The 21,890-nt window shown below is 40.6% G+C and overlaps 1 protein-coding gene across 1 annotated transcript in view; it reads right to left on the reverse strand.

The window, feature by feature from the left end:
* The window catches only part of CAMKMT (calmodulin-lysine N-methyltransferase), a 397,593-nt gene that overhangs the window by 193,359 nt on the left and 182,344 nt on the right, over positions 1-21,890 (reverse strand).

Genomic DNA, 21,890 nt, shown 5'->3' on the forward strand with positions numbered 1-21,890 from the left:
TTCTTTTAAAGGTAAAAGATTAGGAAAGGCTATGGCCCAAAGAGCGTAACTATAATACCTCCCTTCCTCAAACTGTAGATACTAATAAATGAAAGTATGCTAAGCTCATCTCATAGTCGTTTTTTTCTTTTTTGACAGAACAATCAGGCTGTCATTAGAAGAATCTCACAGAGTATCTCTTCATTTCAAGAAGGCATTTAAGTAAGGCTCGGGAAGATCCTTACGGACAAATTCAAGAAAAACCAGCCAAGTTAGTTGATGGATGTCAACCTGTCTTAGAAGAAACTCCCAGAATGGTGTGCTTCGATCTACCCCATTCAAAAATTTTTATTAGCAGCTTGGAAAGATGTCAAAGACAAACTTTTTGGCTATTTTTCCAATAGCCAAAGCAGGAAGTTTCGTTACAATGTGGATGATGAATAAAAATTTTAATTGATTTTGATTGGCATGAAAACGAGTTTAAAACCAATATTATTCAAATTTAAATGAAATATGGCAGGTAGAAATATAAGGAATATTATTTATCCCAAGACAAACAGAAGGCAAATATACAGATTAGAGAAGACCCAGTATGCTAACACTTCAAATGAAAAAGAAGGTGATTTTCAATAGCCATAAAATGCTTCATCATGAACCAATGATATAATTCTAATTCAACCACCTATTTCAGGCACCATATGACATTCTCTTACCTACTTCTTAATTAGGCTTCAGTAAGTAGTGGGCCCAGATGCACAGATGTAATAGTCTGCTATACTGGACCCAGTACGAGACGCACCTTTCAAAGGGATAACAGATTCAGTAGAGAAGAGGGTAAAAAGTCTAAAGACCATGTTAAAAAAAAAGTAAGTGGTTATACAAAACAGAAATTCATTGTCTGAAGAAATGAAGACTTTAAAAAGCTATGAGAGGGGTGCCTGGGTGGCTCAGTCGGTTAAGTGTCTGACTCCAGTTCAGGTCTTGATCCCCCAGTTCATGGGTTCAAGCTCTGTGTCAGGCTCTGTGCAGACAGCTTGGAGCCTGGAGCCTGCTTCCGATTCTGTGTCTCCCTCTCTCTCTCTGCCCCTCTCCTGCTCATGATTTGTCTTTCTCTCTCTTAAAAATAAAATAAACATTAACAAAAATTTTAATGAAAAAATAAAGCCATTGGAGTTGTCCTCAAATATTGGAAGGGGTCTTTTGAAATGGGGTAGTATTCCAGAGAGAGGACAAAGAGTGTACATTATAACATAAAAATACATTTAGGCTCATTCTGGGGTATATTTCCTCACACATGGTTAAACAATGGTCTAACCATGTACTCCCCTCAAAAGGAGTGTACTTTTTGGAGCAAATATGCTCACAAGCCTGTCAAGATGCTTATTGGAGGGGTTCCTGCATTGGGGGGAATAGATGGAAGAAAAGACTGTACATCCCCTTCCAACACTACTGTTCCATGATCTCACAAATATTGTGCCCTAATTAAAACAATGCCATCACTAGGTTGTGCTTCTAATCCAACAGCTCTCAAGTTGGATGCCTCTAGTGGCATGATTTGAAGAATCATCTGTTATAGATACTGAGAAATAATTAACAAGTCTCTCTGAACCCTGTCTATTTAAGATGGACTTTTGCCTTGGGAAACATCCTTTGGGGCTACAACAGAAGGTACAAGCATTCCTTATAGCCTTTAATATAGGTAACCTAGCACATTCCAAGGTCTAAACTTAGCAAGCACCACGGAATCTGTGACAGTGAGAGAGAGCTTTTTAAAAAAACTGACGGGGCGCCTGGGTGGCTCAGTTGGTTGGGCATCCGACTTCAGCTCAGGTCATGATCTCACAATTGTGGGTTCGAGCCCCGTGTTGGGCTCTGTGCTGATGGCTAGCTCAGAGCCTGGAGCCTGCCTCGGATTCTGTGTCTCCCTCTCTCTCTGACCCTTCCCTGCTCATGCTCTCTCTCGCTCTCTCTCTCTCTCTCAGAAATAAATTTAAAAAAAATCACTAGGTCATTAAAAAAAACAACTGACAATACTACTGCAGTTGCTAATCTCAAGGAGAGACTCATCACATACATCTTTCTTTAAAGCCAGGCACGGTCCTGCTCACAGGTATTTTAAATTGACTGACATGAGAGAGAAGGGGGGCAACTTAAATTGATAGAAGGCAGACAGCAATGGCTAATCTAATTCTTTTTCTTAATTTTTTTTTATTTTTTACATTTATTTATTTTTGAGAGACAGGGAGAGACAGAGCACAAGTGGAGTAGGGGCAGAGAGAGGGAGACATAGAATATGAAGCAGGCTCCAGTCTCTGAGCTGTCTGCACAGAGTCCAACCCGGGGCTCGAACTCACAAACCAGGAGATCATGACCTGAGCCGAAGTCAGATGCTCAACCGACTGAGCCACTGAGGTGCCCCTAATCTAAGTCTTAAACTGCCTCCTATCCCTCAATATTTTATTATTCTCCCTTAATATATTATTATATGTTATATAATTAAACACAAGGAACATTTGTCTATCAACATGGAATGGAAACATCCAGAAAATAATTAAAAGTGCCTTTAAAAAATCATCTCTCTACATAAAGTGGTCACGTGCTGGTATAAGCAAATGGACAATGACTCAAAAATATGGTAACGACCATCCATTTAAATTATTATACATTATACATCCATTTAATTATACATAAAAAATTATGTATAATTTTTTTCCAATCCTTTCCTAAAGATATTATTACTCCTATTATGGTTTCTATTTTACACATGGAAGAGGAAAAGAAGACATAAAATGAGTGTTGTTCAAAGTATTCCAACAGGTCAACTCCAGATCAGAAGCAATACCATCAGACCATCTCATTAGTATTCATCCTCTTCAAAAACAGATTGCAAAACAAACAAAATGATTGCCCTCATATAGTACTATAAAATTAAGTGCCTTATTAAACACAGTTCAGTATTGCTTCCTATTCATTTCATGTGTGAGTCTTATTTCTTCAAATGAGAGCATGCAGGGGTGCCTGGGTGGCTCCGTCGGTTAAGCGTCCAACTTTGGCTCAGGTCATGATCTTGCAGTTCATGGGTTTGAGCCCCATGTCAGGCTCTGTGCTGACAACCCAGAGCCTGGAGCCTGCTTCAGATTCTGTGTCTCCCTCTCTTTCTGCCCTTCCTCTACCTGGGCTCTGTCTGTCTCTGTCTCTCAAAAATAAAAAAATGTAAAAAACAACAACAACAACAAAAAACAGTGAGAGAATGCACCACTATTTAAGTACAGCCCTACCCCCAAAACAGAAACAAGACCAAAGATATTCCAATTGCCTCCTTTTAGTGCTGTGCTCCTGCAGAGCCATGAATAAGACTGAAGCAACATCAGAAAGAGGACAAAACAGCAGCTATTACCGTTATCATTTCTACTGGACATTTCTGTGACAAATAAAGCTTGAAAACCACATTGCCATTAATTATGAATGAATCTTATGTCTAGGTAAATTAAGAAGGAAGGCATCTCCTCTGCAAAAAGAGACAAAGCAAACCACATAAGGGGAGACTGAAAAAGATAAATTTTTTTTTGCATCCTGTTGCATTCATGAGGGTGGGGTGGGGTGGGGTGGATATTTTCTGTACAGTTTCTCCCTGAAATAAAATTACATCCTTCTAACATGTATCTATTTGTTAATAACCTTTCACTTTGCACTGGAGATGCCACTTAACGGGCAGGTATGCCCCGACCCTCTCCTTTCTGCTGCTCCCCATATCTGGATTTCTTTTAGAGACAAGCCAGACGTCCTCTCCTCCCGTTCACTCCTCAACCCACTGCAATCTGGCTGCCACTCCTTATTACCCCCTGGAGGCCTCTCTGGCCAAAATCAGTAATGACCTCTTTGTTGCTTAATTCAATGGATACTTTTCTGTCCTCATCTTTCCAGCATCTCTGCAGGATCTGACATGGTTGACCACTTTTTCCCTCTTGAAAGTTTCTCCTCCCTTGGTTTCTATGACAACCCCTTCTCCTGGGCTTCCTCCTCTCTGGGCATTAGTTTTCAGTCTATTTCCCATGGTTTTGTTTGCTACTATCTACTCTTCAAATTTGTGATCACCAGGAATCCATCCTAAACTCTATTCTTTCTTTATTCCTCTTCTTCATGTTATGCCCCCCACTATCATGGCTTCAACTCACATGCACTTGAGGAAGACTCCTGAATCCATTTCTCCAGCTGAGACCTCTCTGCTGAGCCTTCCACCTCTGAACAGCTGAAGGCCTAAGGGGACGACTCTTCTAACCAACTGTCCCACAGATTCTGCACACTCAAAATACCTCAAATGAAACTCACCCTCCTGCCCCAGCTCTCACCCTCATTTGTTCTTCTCGTGATCCCGGCTTCAGCATTACCCATTACACAAGCCAGAGGCCTGGGACTCACAAATGATTCCCCCTCATCCCTTATCCCACTCATTCAAATAGTCACCGAATCCTAACAAACTCTACTTTGTTACCAGCTCCCTACACGGCCCCCTTGCTCTCCTATTCCCACTATCAATTCCCTTAGTTTCAGGCCTCAGTGATTTTATTTTTTACTTTGAACTACGTCAACAAGCCTTTGGCTGGTTTCCTGTTCGGATTAACCCCCCTTCCAGTCTATCTTCCACGAAAATATCGTAAAACTGAATCTGAAAATGCAAATCGTGGCCATGCTTTCATAGAAGACTGTCTAGTATGGCTCCTGCTTCTCTCTCTAGTTTCTTCCCTCGATGCTGCTGCCTTTTCACTCTTTTAGGCAGTTCTAGAACTCTTGTCCAGTCCGTACATGCGTGCAGTTTCCTCTGCTGGAACCTCCCCATCTCCCCCTATTCCCATTCCAACCCAAACCACCTCCCTCTAGTGAAATTCTACTCATCTCTTCAGTTTTACTTATATAACAGACTACAATACTAGGTACCCGACACTGTTCTAAGGGCCTTATAGATATTTTTTTAAATAGTTTATTGTCAGGTTGGTTTCCATATAACACCCAGTGATCATCCCCACAAGTGCCCTCCTCTAAGGGGCCTTAAGGATATTAATCCATTTTTATTATGCTCCTTTTACAGAAGCAAAAATGAAGTATGTAAAGGTCAAGTAACTTGTCCAAAAGCACACAGCCAACAGTAGCAGTCAGGATTCAAACCCAAGTGATCTTGGTCCAGCTTGCATTTATTCCTTAACTACTAGGAAGATTTTGGTGTTCCTACACACTGAACACATCCCTCAGTCACAATGCTTAACTAGCCATTTAATTTTTCCTACTTTCTCGTCTATCTCCTCCATGAAACAATTTCTTAGAGGCAGAAACTCTAGCTTACTCATCTTTGCAGGTCTAGTGGTTATCCTGGTAATCGCTCTCGAGTATTCAGACACTAGATACTTGTTCAATGAATGAGTAAGGTCGCAAAAATGGTCACTTAGTATTTCTAAAACCTAAACAGGTATCCATTTCTTGAGATTCTCTACACTTTTTTATTTGCAAGTCACTTAATACCTGGAGCCTCTATTTTTTTTTTAAGGTTTTTTAAGGTTTGTGCTTTATAGAACCAGAGGGCCCAACCAAACGATACAGGTAACTGATCAAATGAACAACACTTCGTATGAGGAATGTCTTAAATTTTAAACCCATCAAATTGTCTTCATTTGGTAAATTATTTTTAATTCAGTGGAAAATTACAATTCAAAACTCTGAGCTGTGTGAATAATTGTACCATTTGTTAGACCAGAACAAAGTATCATTTATCAGAATAGAGCAAAAAAGGATACAACTGTGGAAGACCTTACCATACAACTCTGGTAAGCCACAGAGGGGAAGATCATTCTTTCAGTACATTTCGAAAAACAAAAACAAAAACAAAAACAAAAGTAAAAACAAAAACGTGTCTCACCCCTGGACAAAAGGAGGCCATGTCCTTTTAATGGATAAAACAATACAGGTTAAAAGCCAACTTATCTTTTCTTAGGGTCCTTATAGCCCTTGTATGAGAGTATAAAATTGGGGCACGGCTGGGTTTCTCAGTCGGTTAAGTGTCCGACTTCGGCTCAGGTCATGATCTCACAGTTCGTGGGTTCGAGCCCCGCATCAGGCTCTGTGCTGACTGTTTGCTCGGAGCCTGGAATCTGCTTTGGATTCTGTGTCTCCTCTGCCCCTCCCCCCACTCACACTCTGTCTCTCAAAAATAAATAAATGTAAAAAACAAAACAAAACAAAAAAGAGAGTATAAAATGGGGAAGGTTCACATGCTATCTTCTGGCTCAATGGCCAACAAGACTGCCTGGAGTGTAATACTGTGTTGGTCAATTACAGATATTCGGACACCAGCTGCTACTTGCTGAAGGTGCTCCTGACTTTAAACAAAAGACCTTCATGTGCCATGAAACTTTAAATTGTAGCACATGTCCGGTACTTCATTTCTGTGACAAAGGAGCATTCTGACCTTGAACTCGGGCTAAGCTTACCTTGTACAAACTTCATGCCAAGGGGACTCTGACATGTGGGCATTGCCCCACACATGCTTGCCATGAAGATTTATAAATTTTAGTAAGTTCAAGAGAGAGTTTTACATTTCAGGCTAAATATCTGTCCTGTCAACTAAAATAAGAACCACAAACCTCTTCTCCTAGGCCCGGAGTGACTATATAGGCTAGTGTCCTGGGAGAGTCCTAGTCTATGCTATTGCTGTAGCACAATGATTACCAGCACCCCCTTTCACTCTCAAAAGGGTCCTTTTTTGTACAATAAAGTATTTGGTCGTCCTAAAAATGTTTTGTCTATCAGATGCACAGAGATGGATGTAAAACACCAGGAAAATCACACTCAGTACTATCGAGAGGAGTAATAAAGAACGGAAAATCATTCTCAATCACATACATGCAAATCAATCTGAAGATTTGTGGTAGGTATGAAGACAATTTCAGCTCAACATCAATATCAATGTCAGCAGCACAGACAACACATTAATATTCCATGCACTAGGTGAGGAAGACACAGACTAAAAGGGGAACTCTTTCCTTATTTTCCAACTTTCCTATTCCCTTCCTCTAAAAATAGTTCGTTCCTCTAAAATCACTGCAGATTTGGGGCGCCTGGGTGGCTCAGTCAGTTAAGCGTCTGACTTCAGCTCAGGTCATGATCTCACAGTTCGTGGGTTCGAGCCCTGCGTCAAGCTCTGTGCTGACAGCTAGCTCAGAGCCTGGAGCCCATTTTAAATTCTGTCCCCCACTCTCTCTCTGACCCTCCCCTGCTCATGCTGTCTCTCTCTCACTCAGAAATAAATAAAAAACATAAAAAATAAAATAAAATACAATCACTGCAGATTTGTCTTATGACTGTCAGGGAGAACCGTCCGACCTAAACTATATAAACTTATTCTAACCCTGAGGCAGAAGAATGGGAGGCAGTTGCCCAACGTTAAGAGGCGTGCTTTGTGGTCAGAAGTTTTCATGCCTCTGCTCTCTCACCACGTTGTGTGTGACTCTGGACAAATCACTGAGCTTCTGTGTATCTCAGTTTCTTCATTTGTAGAATGGGACCAATATTAGTAGGATAGTTGTGGAGATTAAATAAGATGATGTCTTTGTAAATTGCTAAGCGTGGCTCCTGAAACATAATAGGTGCTCAATAAATGGAAAATATGAGGGTGAGTAGTCGTCTCAGTCCTCATTCCAGATTCTGAGCACGGCTACAATATTGAGTGTGGAAGGACCCCAACTGTATACAATTCCAGGATTTTAGAGTTGTCACGGACTGTAACAATCACCAGGGAAGATCCTCCATTTCCAGAGTAGAAGGTCAAGCCTGAGACAGGTCAGTGACTTGGCTTAGTTTGCACAGCTCACTAATGAGAAAGACAGAAGTAAAACGGAGCTTTTCTATTTTTCTCTTCTGAATTCTATTAAAGATTCAGAAGTATGAGTGACTATAGACAAAATGGCAGTGTGTGTCACTGTGAATGCTTATCGATACGTTATAAACCCATAGTGTACTTTGCCCAGAGTCAGTTACATTGGTTCTGATACAAATGCCAACATACCATTAAGGAAAGTTCTCCATAGCTATTTAGAGGCAGATCATGCGCTCGCCTCAGTTTTCTCTTATGGAAAGTGGGAGTAATATCACGTGATCCTCAGCGCTGTTACAAAGATCAAAGAAAGGAACACGCAAAAGCACTTAGCACAGTGCCTCACTGTGATGTCCCAAAGTTCACTGCGCTGATAATGATTGCGATTCTTCCACACAAATTCATCTATAGTGACATAAAATTTCAACAAATCTTTTCCATTGCTGCCCTTTAAAAAGCATTCTTTGGTTTAAAGCCCAGCCAGGATGTTTTCAAGAAAGCATGGCCTCAATGCTAATGGACTGGCTGTGTTCCAGCATCATTTTGTTGGGAATTCTCTCTTGCAACTGAATGTTAAATGCCTAGATCACAGGTGACCCTGATAAAACTACTCAAGTAAGCAAATTCGACACCTTTCTTTCTTATGCATGAAACTCCGGGGAGCTTCAAGGCCCCTCAGTAATGGCCAGAGGAATACAAAGGGCAACAAGCACAATTCCCTCCAGAACATGCAACCCTTCCAACGTTATGCTTAAGCCATCTGCTGAGAATCACCTGGACAATGGGAATTTGAGGTCTCGGCGCTCAGATTTCTAAAGTAAATTTACAACTTCAGTGAATGCGACATCTAAGGCATGCCCAACTACTGCGTGAAACGGGGTGGAACCCTGCAACAATTCTTTGTCTGGGCAATGTACGAGTGAGAATAAAGATCTTGCAGATGTGGGTTTCTGCCCCAAGTTTAACAGTACTGTGTAATCTTGTGATTAGATTACAGGGGCGTACTCTGTCTGGAACTTTGGAACACCACCTGGAATTGTGTGGCTTCAGGGAATGGATAGCGTTTTACCAAACAAGACACTGAAGAAACCGCTTTACAATACATTGACTTTCAGGTCTTGCAAGATGTCCTACCTTATGTACAGGAATTTAGGTAGGTGGGCATTCACTGAACAGAGAGTTTAAAATTTTGGTCTCAAGCCCCATTCTTGGCAGTCCCTGTGAAAATATACAAGGAATATATACATATATACATATATATATTCCTTGTATATATATACAAGGAATCTTGCATTGTATGAGGCATTACATCATTGGCTTAATTCCCAAATACAAGACACGTGGAAAAGAGGGAACCACAGATATAACTCATCCGGACACTGCAAGCTTCTAGAGCACTCCTTTGGTTTAGAAGACAGTGAATAAATGCTCAACAGATATCATTTGGTTACTGACTTCTTCCCCATATCTACCACATGGGAATGGAAAAAAAAGGTATGAGGAGCCTAGAGATTCCCTGTGTTCACTGTGTCCCCAGAGCCTTGCTTAATGTTAACCTTCTAGTAGACATTTCATAATTGATCTAAATCATTTACTACCCCAGGGTACCTGGGTGGCTCAGTTGGTTAAGCGTATGACTCTTGATCTCCGCTCAGGTCATGATCTCACAGTTAGTGGCATCGAGCCCTACGTAGGCTCTGTGCTGACAGAGTGGAGCCTGCTTGGGATTCTCTGTCTCCCTTTCTCTCTGCCCCTCCCACTCTCTCTCTCTCTCAAAAATAAATAATAAACATTTAAAAAATATTTACTATCCCACATATGGAATTTTCATATATGCATTTTATATGTAAATACACTCTTATATGGTTGTCAGTTTAAAACATATATATATATATATACACATATGCATAAAGATACATGTTGATGTTCTTTGTGCTGACACTGTCCTCTCTAGCAAGACATTTCTGTAAATATGACTCTCTACACACACTCCCCTCCCCCATTTTCTGCCCACCTCTTAATGTTACTTCCAATTCTGACAGACCAAAGTGAATCTCTCATATTTTAAAAATCCTAGATTCTAAAGCTAACAAGAACGACACACTAAACAAGGGAAGGCTGGAGTAAAGATGCCCGCCATATAACACCATGACTTTGAACACGACGGAGCTGGCTCTGTAACCAAAATGTACGGCCAAAGTTCAAGACGTTCAAGAAGACCCATTCTGTCCTTCCAAGATGAAAGCCCAGCAGTGGGTGGGGTTGGAGGACATCACAGAGGACACGGGTTAACTGGAATTTGAGGCTTTCGGGGTCCTTATGATAAGCCAATAAACAAAAGGATAATGATCCTGTCAAGAAATGTTTTTAAAATACACGAGCAGTTCCAGAGGTTGTGGCAGGTGGCTTGACAGGAAAAAATGGAGTCTTCCTGCTGTGAGCGAAGGATTCTTCTCTTCCCTTGGGGCGAATTATGTTTGCCACTCAATGTACATTTTCCGTGTTTTGGGGATTATAGAACTATAATCATAGTACTCTGGTGGGGAATTCCCCCAGGGGGTGCCTGAGTGATCAGTCACCAAAGAGAGCCCAAAGAAGTGGACAGAGCTGGTAAACTAAAGAAAGCCCGAGTCATTCACTAGCTTCAGAACATTACAAACATCTCTTTCTACAAACGAATTGGGAACATTTTCCTCCAACAGAAAGAAGAACTTAATGGATTCTATATGAAAACAGAAAAAGGAGACTCTGTTTTCCTCTGGCCTAGGAGGAAACTAATACGGAAAAGGCAAGCATCAAAGAGAGAAGACGCATTCGTTTTCTATTACCGTGTAACAAATTACCACAAACTTGGCAGCTTAAAACAGTACCCCGTGATTAGTTCATCATCTTGTAGGTCAGAAGTCTGGCAGGGCATGGGTGGGCTCTCTGCTCAGGGCATCACAGGCTGAAACTGAGGCATCAACCAGACGTTCTCATCTGGAGGCTCTGGGGAAAAATCCGCTACCAAGCTCATTTGTGTTGGTAAGATTCAGCTTCTTGTGTTTGAGAGACAGAGGTCCACTATTCGTTGCTATTGTCACCCAGGGGCCACTCTCTGCTTTAGAGGCTACCGGCATTCCTTGCCATTTGGCTCCTTCCATCTTCAAGTCAGTATGTCCTTCTCATGCTTCCAATCTCTGACTTACTGTTTCCGACCTCTAGGCTCATATTTAAAGGGCTCATGGGATTAGGCCAAGTCTACCCAGATACACTCCCTGCCTTAAGGTCTGACTTGGGACCTGAATTATGACCACAAAAATCCTACCATAGCAATACCTAGATTAGCATTTGACTGAACACATGAGAGAAGGTGTGTGCACAGCAAGGACAAAGAATCATGAGGGCCATTTGAGAACTCTGCCTACCGCAGGAGACAAGTGTTATCAAGGCTTGTGGTTTCATGTGTGACTGTCACTTCCTAGCTGAGAACCAGTGAAAAACAAAGTAGGCATAGAGAACAATGGTCTTGGATAATGGAAGAGCTTCCAAGGCTTTGGATTCATAGAAGACTCTAGACTGGGACTAGAAGTGACATGTATTTGTCTAACAATCATTCTGTGATATCGAACAGAGTCAGGGCTGAGGCAGGAGGGCATCAGGAGCTGAATGTGCCCATAAACTACGCTAACACGTAGGAGGCACAGAGTAGGGTGCTAAGTAAGTATCTGTTGAGTGAAAGAACTAAGCCCATTTGGGGGGCAAATATTAATTAAGGTTAGCATCACACACCTAAACACAGCATATGTCTACGCTTTTGTCTTTCTTCCATTTCCCTAAATTTGTAGGAAAACGTTCTAAGCTGAGGCTTTTCCCCACTCCTCCAACGGGATAGTGAGTGTGGCCAGTGTGCTTCTGATGCGCTGCGGGAGGCACAGCCAGGGACGGGACAGCTGTGGGGACGCCTCTTTCCACCTGAATTTCAGCTTAATCCCGTCCTCCCTTTTGCATTAAAATTAACTAAATTTAGCTCACCGTGGATAAGGAGAGAAGGGGAAGTGACGTAATTTACTATCTGCCAGACACTTTGTATAAGCCCTTACTTAATTCTCATGCTAACCCTATGAAATGGGGACACTCTTTCTAATGAAGAAATGAAGGTACAGGGATGGGGTCTGGAACCTGGGGCTCTCTGACTCTAAGCTCCAACCACCGTGTCCAATCTCGTTCCATGTACTGCTAACCGTCAACCTGTAATGATTCCCTTCACTGTCTGTTAGGTTAATCTTTCATCTACCATTTCCTGACTCCCTCTTCTTACTTGAACCCTGAACTCCCAGCTTGAGCAGTCTTGCTGAGGCACTGTCCTCCCAAGCCATCGGCCTACACCAGATTTTATTCTTACTTCTGACGAGCGAAGCTCCAAGGGGCTGCCTGAAGGCCGATCGAGACCACCGGTACTGGAGTGGAGGCTGCTGAACCTGGATCACGCTCTCCGGACTCGAATACATTCACACTTTCTTTGGGGATCAGAGAGAGACATGCACTCCTGAGTTCGTTCTGTCCAATCAGGTTCCTTTCTCCACCCACAGGACCCCTCGACAACAAACACATTTCTGCAGAGCCCGCCAAGCCAACCCAGGAGATTTATCCTTATTTACCCTTAGGGATTTACAGTCTATACTCGAAAGTGGCAAATCCCACTCACAAGGCACATTGACGGAGGGGGAAATGAAAGCAACGCCACGTCATGTGTCATTTCGCCGTTGTGTGGTCAGTCTCCGAGCGCCCTGAGCTGCATCAGCATTAGGGAAAATTAAGTGAGAAAAACATTACAACAGCCCAGGGACACTTCTACCTAAATTTTGTGATTACATTTTAAGTGCTCTCTGTCACAGATATCATAAACTGATTAAATCATTTCATGCCTGACCCCTACTGACTATGCTAAGTGAAAAGAGAGGGCTATTAATAACTACCCATTTCTGACAGCTGCCCAGGGGCAGTGCTGCCTTTTGCAGCAGTGAAAGGACTCCCCCGCTCACTTGCTGAATGCTGAATATTGATTCATATTATGAGTGTTGTCAAACACCGAGTGCAGGGCTGCAGATCCGTAGTGGCAGGTCATCAGGAAGAGCATTAGCAAATGTCAGGTCAGGAATCAAAGGCCTGCTGGACTCTTTAGGGATGAGATTTATCGATTCCATAAAACGTGAAACAGATCAAGTCCTTGTGATGATGGAAATGGTCGTGGCAGAATGAGGCTGAGCCTGCTCTGATGTGGACCTCAGGACAGAGGCGGCACACAAGTGACCACAGAAGAAAATGCTAGAAGTTGGAAGGCCCGGGACAAGGGCAGTGGCAGCTTTGGGCTAAGGAGATTTTAGGGCTAAATGGCAGATCTCAGATGTGAAATCGGTCAAAGGTGTGCATGTGCATGTGTGTGCGTGTGTGTGTGTGTGTCATACCAGTCTAAGGTATTTCTGAGAGCCAAATCTGGAAGAATGTGATCAGATGCCAGAATGAATGTTATAAAGAAAAGGTAACTGTCTGTGTAAATGGTGTAATTTGTTCTTTTATTGACATCCCCTTTTGAAGGCACTTAAAATGTAACTGGCTTCTGCATTTCCATCACTAGAATTAATTTTTTTGAATCAAATCCTCCCATGCCATTAGGCCAGTCTTATATTAGTCCACAAGGTGTCCTTTAAAACTGTAATTTTTGTAATTCCGTTCTTCCCTCTGGGGTTTCATCTTGGTATAGGAAGGAAAGAGGGAAGGAAGGAAGGAAGGAAGGAAGGAAGGAAGGAAGGAAGGAAGGAAGGAAGAAAGGAAGGGAGGGAGGAAAGGAGGGAGGAAGGAAAGAAGGAACAGAGGGAAGGAAGAAGCCCTAGATTAGAAGTCGGAATCCTAGATTCTTTGAATTCCTTTATCGTGTTACCTTAGGCAAGTCACAACCTCCCATGTCTCAATTTTGTCACCTGCAAAAACATAAAAACCAAACTAAACCAAAAGTATAGGTGTACTAGCTCTGCAAAAATGTTTCAGGTAGAGGATCAATAAGAGATCACAAGTTCCATACTGGACAGCAGGGTACATGTAGTATTACTACTTATCTTGATGTTCTCGATACCTCGGTAAGTGATTGGCTCAGAATAATAATTTACTTTCAAATTTCACTACATGAAAGATGGATACGCTCTGAGATTTAAAGGTCTACTAAGTGATTCTTACTGCCTTTACTATTATTTATTTGTTTGCTGTATGTAGAACTTGGTGTAATATCACTGGAAACGTTTTGAAACTTGCATTGATTAACAGAAGTTTGCAGAAGTCATGCTTTGTGTTCACCTCTCCTAAAACAAATGACTTCTTCAATTTTGCCCCATACTGTGAAGGAGCCTCCATAAAGGGAAAGCTAGCAGCTGCGCAGTTCTAATTGCTCATTTTATTTGAATAGGTAAATGTACACTTGTCATTTACAGCGTGTAAGAGTTTCTGGCTTTTTAGAGAAGTTTTGCTCCTTTGACCACTGTAGTGTGTCCTCATTGATTAACTTTTATCTGCAAAATGCAGCTCGGAAAATTAAACAAAACTATCCTTTCCGAAAATTATTTATAATAACCTAGTCATCACTGGATTACATCAGCTTAGCCTACCTTTGAAATAATTTTTAAGAAAAATTTACCTACGGTTTATTATTTTTTTTCCTTGTCTTCATTCTTGCTTAAATTCTAAATTTCCCTCTGGTAAGAAAAGAAAAAGGGAAAAAAAAGCATGCGGATCTGTTAGCCTGCCCATCAAAGGATCACTCTAGTCTAGTTTTAAATGGGTTGATGAGAGAAAATGAACAGGTGCTACAGGTTACTCAGCTGTTCTAAAATTAAAGATTGATATTTTTCCTCTTGTTCTATTAGCAGACCTTTAGTGACATGTTAGCACTGGATAATGGTTGCAGCCGAGTAAGCCTCATGCTGTGATTTTTAACAGAAAGCCTAGCTACAGCAGCAAACAATGGCATCTCCCCATAGCCAGTAACCTAATAAGGAAGCAGTTGCAGCCTTAGGCAGTTTGACTAAACAGCAAGAGAAATCTGACTTCCAATGTACTAACTCCACTTTAAAGACAATGGCCTGGCTTAATTAACACTGTATTCATTTGTAACTCAATCAGTTTAGAATTTTTGTCCTTTAACCATTGACTCTGCCAGCTTAAAAAAAGAAAAAGAAGGTTGGAGCTGCTGAAAATCCCTCTTGATTGGTATAAACAAATTTCTGAACCAGCCTAGAATAAATAACCCTGAACTTTAATTGCTAAGTTTCCCAAATGGCTAGGTAATCATAAAACCATTGTTTAATAAAAGAGTTTGACTATTTGGGGAATAAATTTGGAATGTATTTGATGTCATAGAAATTTGCAATTATTTTCTCATATTTCTCTTTCGGGAGGCACTACATTTAAATATCAAATCTTGTGCAAAACCTATATATTTTGAATTATTATCACCAACAGTAGCCTAGCAGATTTTGACCAGCACGCTTATGGGATCTCATGAACTTCATTTGGCCTGTCTTGGCCCCTTGGCTTTGGTTTGACCAATATATACCACCCTCTGAACAGAAATGAAAATGAATGCTACCTCAGGGCGCCTGGGTGGCTCAGTCGGTTAAGAGTCTGACTTCGGCTCAGGTCATGATCTCTTGGTCTGGGAGATCGAGCCCTGTGTCAGACTCTGTGCTGACCTCTCTGAGCCTGGAGCCTGCTTCTGTTTCTCTCTCAAAATAATAAATAAACATTCCAAAAAAATTTTTTATGTAAATAAATGCTAACTCAGATTGTTCATAGAGGTTGATTTTCTTTTTAAAAGACATCCGTCAACAAATCAAGTTAATTACGTAAGACTCTAGACCAAACCAGTATTCTGAATTCTCATAAGATATAATTTTAAGAGAAATAAATTACATAATTACTGCATGAGATCAACTAAATTACATAAACATTTGGTAAATATTAGAATTTGCAGTCTTATAAAACCAACCACATAAACTTTCTTGACAATTTTTGCATTCTGTAGAATTACGTGTTAAAAAATAACAGAGCTTGGGGTGCCTGGTTGGCTCACTTGGTTAAACGTCCAACTCTTGGTTTTGGCTTAGGTCATGATCTCATGGTTTATGAGATCAAGCCCCGCGCCGGGCTCTGCGCGGACAGCACGGAGCCTGCTTGGGATTATCTCTCTTCCTCTCTCTCTGCCGCTCCTCACCAAGTAAATAAATACCTTTAAAAAATAATAATAATAGAGCTTATGAGGCTTGGATCAGGCCACTCAAAACATGTTAACCAGAGCATAAAGGAAAGTAGTAACAATCCGATTAAAAATACCAGCATAGTACATCTCTGCTGATATTTACACTTAGTTCTGCAGTCGCTGCAGCCCTAAACCTTGAGGCTCATGCTTCCTCCTAGATATAGGTCTTGGCAGGCATTTGATTTTAATGAGGCCATTTTCATTAAAATTAAAAGTATGGACAATCCACAGCATGACGTTCTTCTCTAATTTCATGTTTTTAACAAGAGGGAGATGTCCCTGCTGCCTTCTGGCCTCCACCTGCCTCCAGCTTCTCAGAAGGCTTATCATCATGGAAGGAGCAGAGGTTCTTAAAGCCGCTCCATGAACCACTATTTGCACTAAACGAAGCTGCAGACTGTCAGCTTCTCCTTTGAGGTCTTCATAAACTGCTAAAGTTTTCTCTTTAATGGAAAGAAAGCTTGCCCTGATGGCTTCAAAACATTAATTAAAAATAAAACGGAAATCACAGATAAAGCAACACAATTTCCACATCATCTCCTACTTCATTCCCCTATTTACCAACTAACAAGAGATATTCTGCGTGGAAGAACCTGTTTTGTACATAAACCACGTTCTCTATTATAATAAGAAAGAAAGTATGGCTTTTAAAAGCTGCCGAGGATGAGGAATGGAGGCTGAAAAGAAAGAGGGTCCCAGCTCCCTAACCTGGAACCCTGAGCCATTATTCTGGAGTTCCAGTTTCATCTCCCAGACACAGCTCACCAGATGAAGCTATGCTGGAATGACCTTTTATTTGGTCCTCGCCTTACGCTTTCCATAACTGCTATCCTGAATCCCATGCCTGTTTCTGGGCCTGGTACTGATTCTACTTCTCGCATGAGTCTTCCCCTACCTCCCTCCTCCTCTGACCTACTCATTTAGTTCTATGTAATGCCTCCTTGATCTGCCAGCCAAGTTTTCACACAGATATAAACACATGTCTGTGCATGTGTGTGCATATATGTATGTGTATGTCTATGTATAGGTATGTCTACATATTAAAAAAGTGGTTTTTTTTTTTTTTGAGGGTGCAAGAGAACACAAGTGGAGGGGGGAAGAGAGAGAGAGACAGAGAGACAGAGAGAGAATCCCAAGCAAGTCCCATGCTCAGTGGAGAGCCTGGTACAGTGCATGTTTATTTATATCCCATGATGTTGGGATCATGACCTGAGCCGAAATCAAGGGTCAGACACTCAACCAACTGAACCACCCAGGAGCCTTGAGAGAGAGTGAACCTCATCTCCTTGGATATGAAGCAAGTTGAGTAGAGGTCTTAGTTTAGTTATCATCTTCCTCTTTTTTTCTGGTAGCCCCCAAATGCCTAGCAGGGTTTATGCATGGCAATAGCTCTCTAAGTATTTATTCTGGAATTTTGGGCTGAGGGTCTTACATGGAATTGTATACTAACCACTCTACATTTGATAAATATATTCCAAAGAGTTGAAAGAAGTTATGAACCAAAGAGTATCTGAAAATAATTTATACACACAAACTCAGATTTGAGTTGATTATATCCACAGAGATAAAGCTATGACTACTTTTAAGAATTCGCCCTAAAGAAACACCTACATGTTGCAAAAAAATAAATATGTACAAGGTTATTCCTTGCAGCATTTTTTGTTAAATTTAAAACATTTTGAGGGACATCTGGGTGGCTCAGTTGGTTAAGTGTCCAGCTTTGGCTCAGGCCATGATCTTATGTTTTGTGAGTTCAAGCCCCACGTCGGGCTCTGTACTGACAGTTCCTGAGCCTGCAGCCTGTTTCAGATTCTTTCTCTCCCCCTCTCTCTGCCCCTCCCCTGCTCATGCTCTGTCTCTCTCTCTCTCTCTCTCTCAAAAATAAATAAACATTAAAAAGGCTTTTTTAAAATAAAATATTTTGAAACAGGGGTACCTGGGTGGCTCAGTCAGTTGAGCATCTGACTCTTGATTTTGGCTCAGGTCATGATCTCATGGTTGGGGAGTCAAGCCCGGAGTCGGGCTCTGTGTTGAGACAGAGCCTGCTTGGGATTCTCTCTCTCTCTCTCTCTTCCCCTCCTTCCCCCACTCATTCTCTGCCTCTCTCAAAATAAAGAAATAAATTTTTTAAAAAATAAATTAAAATACTTTGAAACAATCTAAAGGTCTATGAACAATACAGTGGCTAAATAAACCATGGAACATCAACACAGCGTAGTAATTAGTAGCTACAAAAAAGAATGTTGGCAAGATGGGCAGAAAGGGGAACATCTGCAGGGTTGGTGGGAATGAGAACTGGTGCAGCCACTCTGGAAAACAGTATGGAGGTTCCTCAGAAAATTAAAAATAGAACTTCCCTACAACCCAGCAATTGCACTACTGGGAATTTATCCAAAGGATACAAAAATACTGATACAAAGGAGGGCACATGTACCCCAATGTTTATAGCAACACTATCAACAATAGCCAAATTATGGAAAGAACCCAAACGTTCATCGACTGACAAATGGATAAAGATGTGGTGTGTACACACACACACACACACACACACACACACACACACACAGGAATATTACTTGGCGATCAAAAAGAAAGAAATCTAGCCATTTGCAACAGTGTGGGTAGAACTAGAGTGTATTATGCTAAGTGAAATAAGTCAGTGAGAGAAAGACTAATATCATATGATTTAATTCATATGTGGAATTTAAGAAACAAAACAGATAAATATAAGGGAAGGGAAGGAAAAATAAGATAAAAACAGAGAGGGAGGCAAACCATAAGAGACTCTTAAACACAGAGAACAAACTGAGGGTTTTTGGAGGGGTGGTGGTGGGAGGGATGGGCTAAATGGGTGCTGGGCATTAAGGAGGGCACTTGCTGGATAAGCACTGGGTGTTATATGTAGAGGATGAATCACTGGGTTCCACTCCTGAAAACAATACTACACTGTATGTTTAATGACTTGAATTCAAATAAATAAATTTTTTAATTAAAAAAAAAAGGGGGCACTTGGGTGGCTCAGTCGGTTAAGTGTCTGACTTAGGCTCAGGTCATGATCTCATGGCTCATGAGTTTGGGCCCTGCGTCGGGCTCTGTGTTGATGGCTCAGACCCTGGACCATGCTTCAGATTCTTTCTCCCCCACTCTCTCTCCCCCTCCCTCACTCGCACTCTGTCTCTCTCTCTCTCTCTCTCTCAAAAATAAACATTTAAAAATTTATTTTAATTAAAAAAAGAATGGAAAGATCTCTATAAATCAATACAGTGATTCACAGTATATATTAAAGTGCAGCACTATATATGGAAAGGTATCTTTGTGTAAGCAAAAAGATAAAATAAGAAAATATACACTGTTTTTCTTTGGCAAAAGAAATCAAGAAAGGGTAAATAAGAGACTAAGGAATATTTCTTAAAGGAGGCAAGTAAGAATGGGTGGAAGAGTGGTCAGGTGGAGGGAGCAAAAAAAGACACTTCTTTGAGTGATACACTTTTAATACTTTACGTATTAAAAAGAAAATAGCATAAAGCCAACAAGGATGAGAGGGTAACCTTAAAGTGCAGTATGAGTAAATACAAGTGAACATAACTGTATTTCAACGAAATAACATAACTACGCTGCAGGTGGCAGAGGTTGGAAGGGGCAGGTGGAGATTAATTTTACACCTCAGTCTAAAGACAGAAAGAACTATACACAAATACTGAATTTTAGTAAATAGGTTTGTTTTTCACAGTATTTATGGGTTATCAATTCTGAAACTATTTTCTGTATAATCTAGGATTCAGCAAGTAACTAAATATATTGAGGATAATGGGAGCCAGATTTTCCTGAAATAGGACTGAAGATATCGGTACGAGTTTATATATATATATATATATATATATATATGCCATATATATACACATATATATACCATATATATCACATATATATGCCATATATATACGTATATATACCATATATATCACATATATATGCCATATATATACGTATATATATACCATATATATCACATATATATGCCATATATATACGTATATATATACCATATATATCACATATATATGCCATATATATACGTATATATACCATATATATCATATATATGCCATATATATACGTATATATATATCATATATATATATGTATACACACACATATACACACACAAATGTGAATTTGATGGCTTTGTTCCCTGTGAGGGCCTAAAAGCAGTAACATCCCAGTAATAATGAGCCCACCTAAAACCCACTTCTGGGTTTTTAAATAACATTTTCCACGAAAAAGAACCAGTGTTCCTTGGAGAATTGGCTGGTGCCATGGCTGGGCCAGGAAAGTGTAAAATGAGGTTGGAATACCTAGTTGTATTAGAAAGTAAAAAAGAATACAAAAAAGATAGAGCCATGTCAAAAAGACAAAGGGGTCAGCTTGAAGGGGCTTCCACTGACCAAACCTGGGACAATGTTGAGCACCAGAATAAATAATGGAAACAAAATATTTTAATCTACTGACTAAACCAAGAACCCATAAGCCCATACTAAAATGTATACATGCATAAGAAAGGGGGAAATGGGAAGTTCTTCCTCACAATAGAATGTCAACTAATAAATGTAGAAGGAATTATTTATACAGTAATAATTGATTTAAGCGTGATTCATCAATGAATGCCAAGATCGGCAGATGAGCATTTGATGGGGAAGAATATATTTGAATAGTCTCAGAAGTTTCTCTCCCGATTACTTATTGATTACAGAGGACAAATGGTAACTCTACAGTGGAAAATCTAGAAGTCGGGAGCCTGGGTGGCTCAGTCTGTTAAGCATCTGACTTTAGCTCAGGTCATGATCACACAGCTTGTAGATTCAAGCTCTGTGTTGGGCTCTGTGCTCATGGGTAGCTTAGAGCCTGGAGCCTGCTTCAGATTCTGTATCTCCCAGTCTCTCTGACTCTCCCTTGCTCACACTGTCTTTCTCTCTCTCTCTCTCTCTCTCTCAGAAATAAATTTTTAAAAATTAAAAAACTTAAAAAAAAAGAAAATCTAGAAGTCATCAGCTTTGTCATCACCAAGTGTTTGAGTCCATATCACCAAGAATGGAACAAACCAATATGATGTTATCCCGTGATATGATGCACTGATAAAGACATCATCACTCTGCGATGTGCCTGCCAAAAAAGTATAGCCTGAATTTGATCATGAGGGGACAAGAAGACAAATCCAGACTGAAGGACATTCAACAAAACAATTGCCCTTTATTCTTCAAAAATGTCAAAATCAAGACTGAATAAATTCTCTGAACCTTTCCTTCCCCTGAGCCAAATGAAGTTAGCACTCCAGGGCTGTTCATAATATAGTTTCTCTTTCCTCAACTTACCTTCCTGAAAGCCTGCTTCCTTTAACATGTTTCAGCCTACCTGTTTCTCAAGACTTGATGCCAAAATTTTCAGGGAGGCTCTCACTGTCAGCCTATGCATCCATTTCCATAATTTTATAAATGAGATTTTGGGAGTTCCCCCTTGGAGTAAATGTGGAGGTAACTATCCATCTTTATTCTGCTTCTTCAAAACTGTATTTCTAATGCGAAAACGTGATCCATCCTCCTGCGAAAAAAAAATCTTCAGTGGCATGCAATTAGGTAAAAGTAAAATGCTTTATTTTTATTTCTTTTAATGTTTATTTCTGAGAGAGAGACAGAAAGAGAGAGAGAGAGAGAGAGAGAGAGAGAGAGAACAGGGGAGGGTCAGAGAGAGAGGGAGGCACAGAATCTG

This window comes from Hyaena hyaena, unplaced genomic scaffold, assembly GCF_003009895.1.
Source record: "Hyaena hyaena isolate Hyena2069 unplaced genomic scaffold, ASM300989v1 scaffold_64, whole genome shotgun sequence".
NCBI lineage: Eukaryota > Metazoa > Chordata > Mammalia > Carnivora > Hyaenidae > Hyaena > Hyaena hyaena.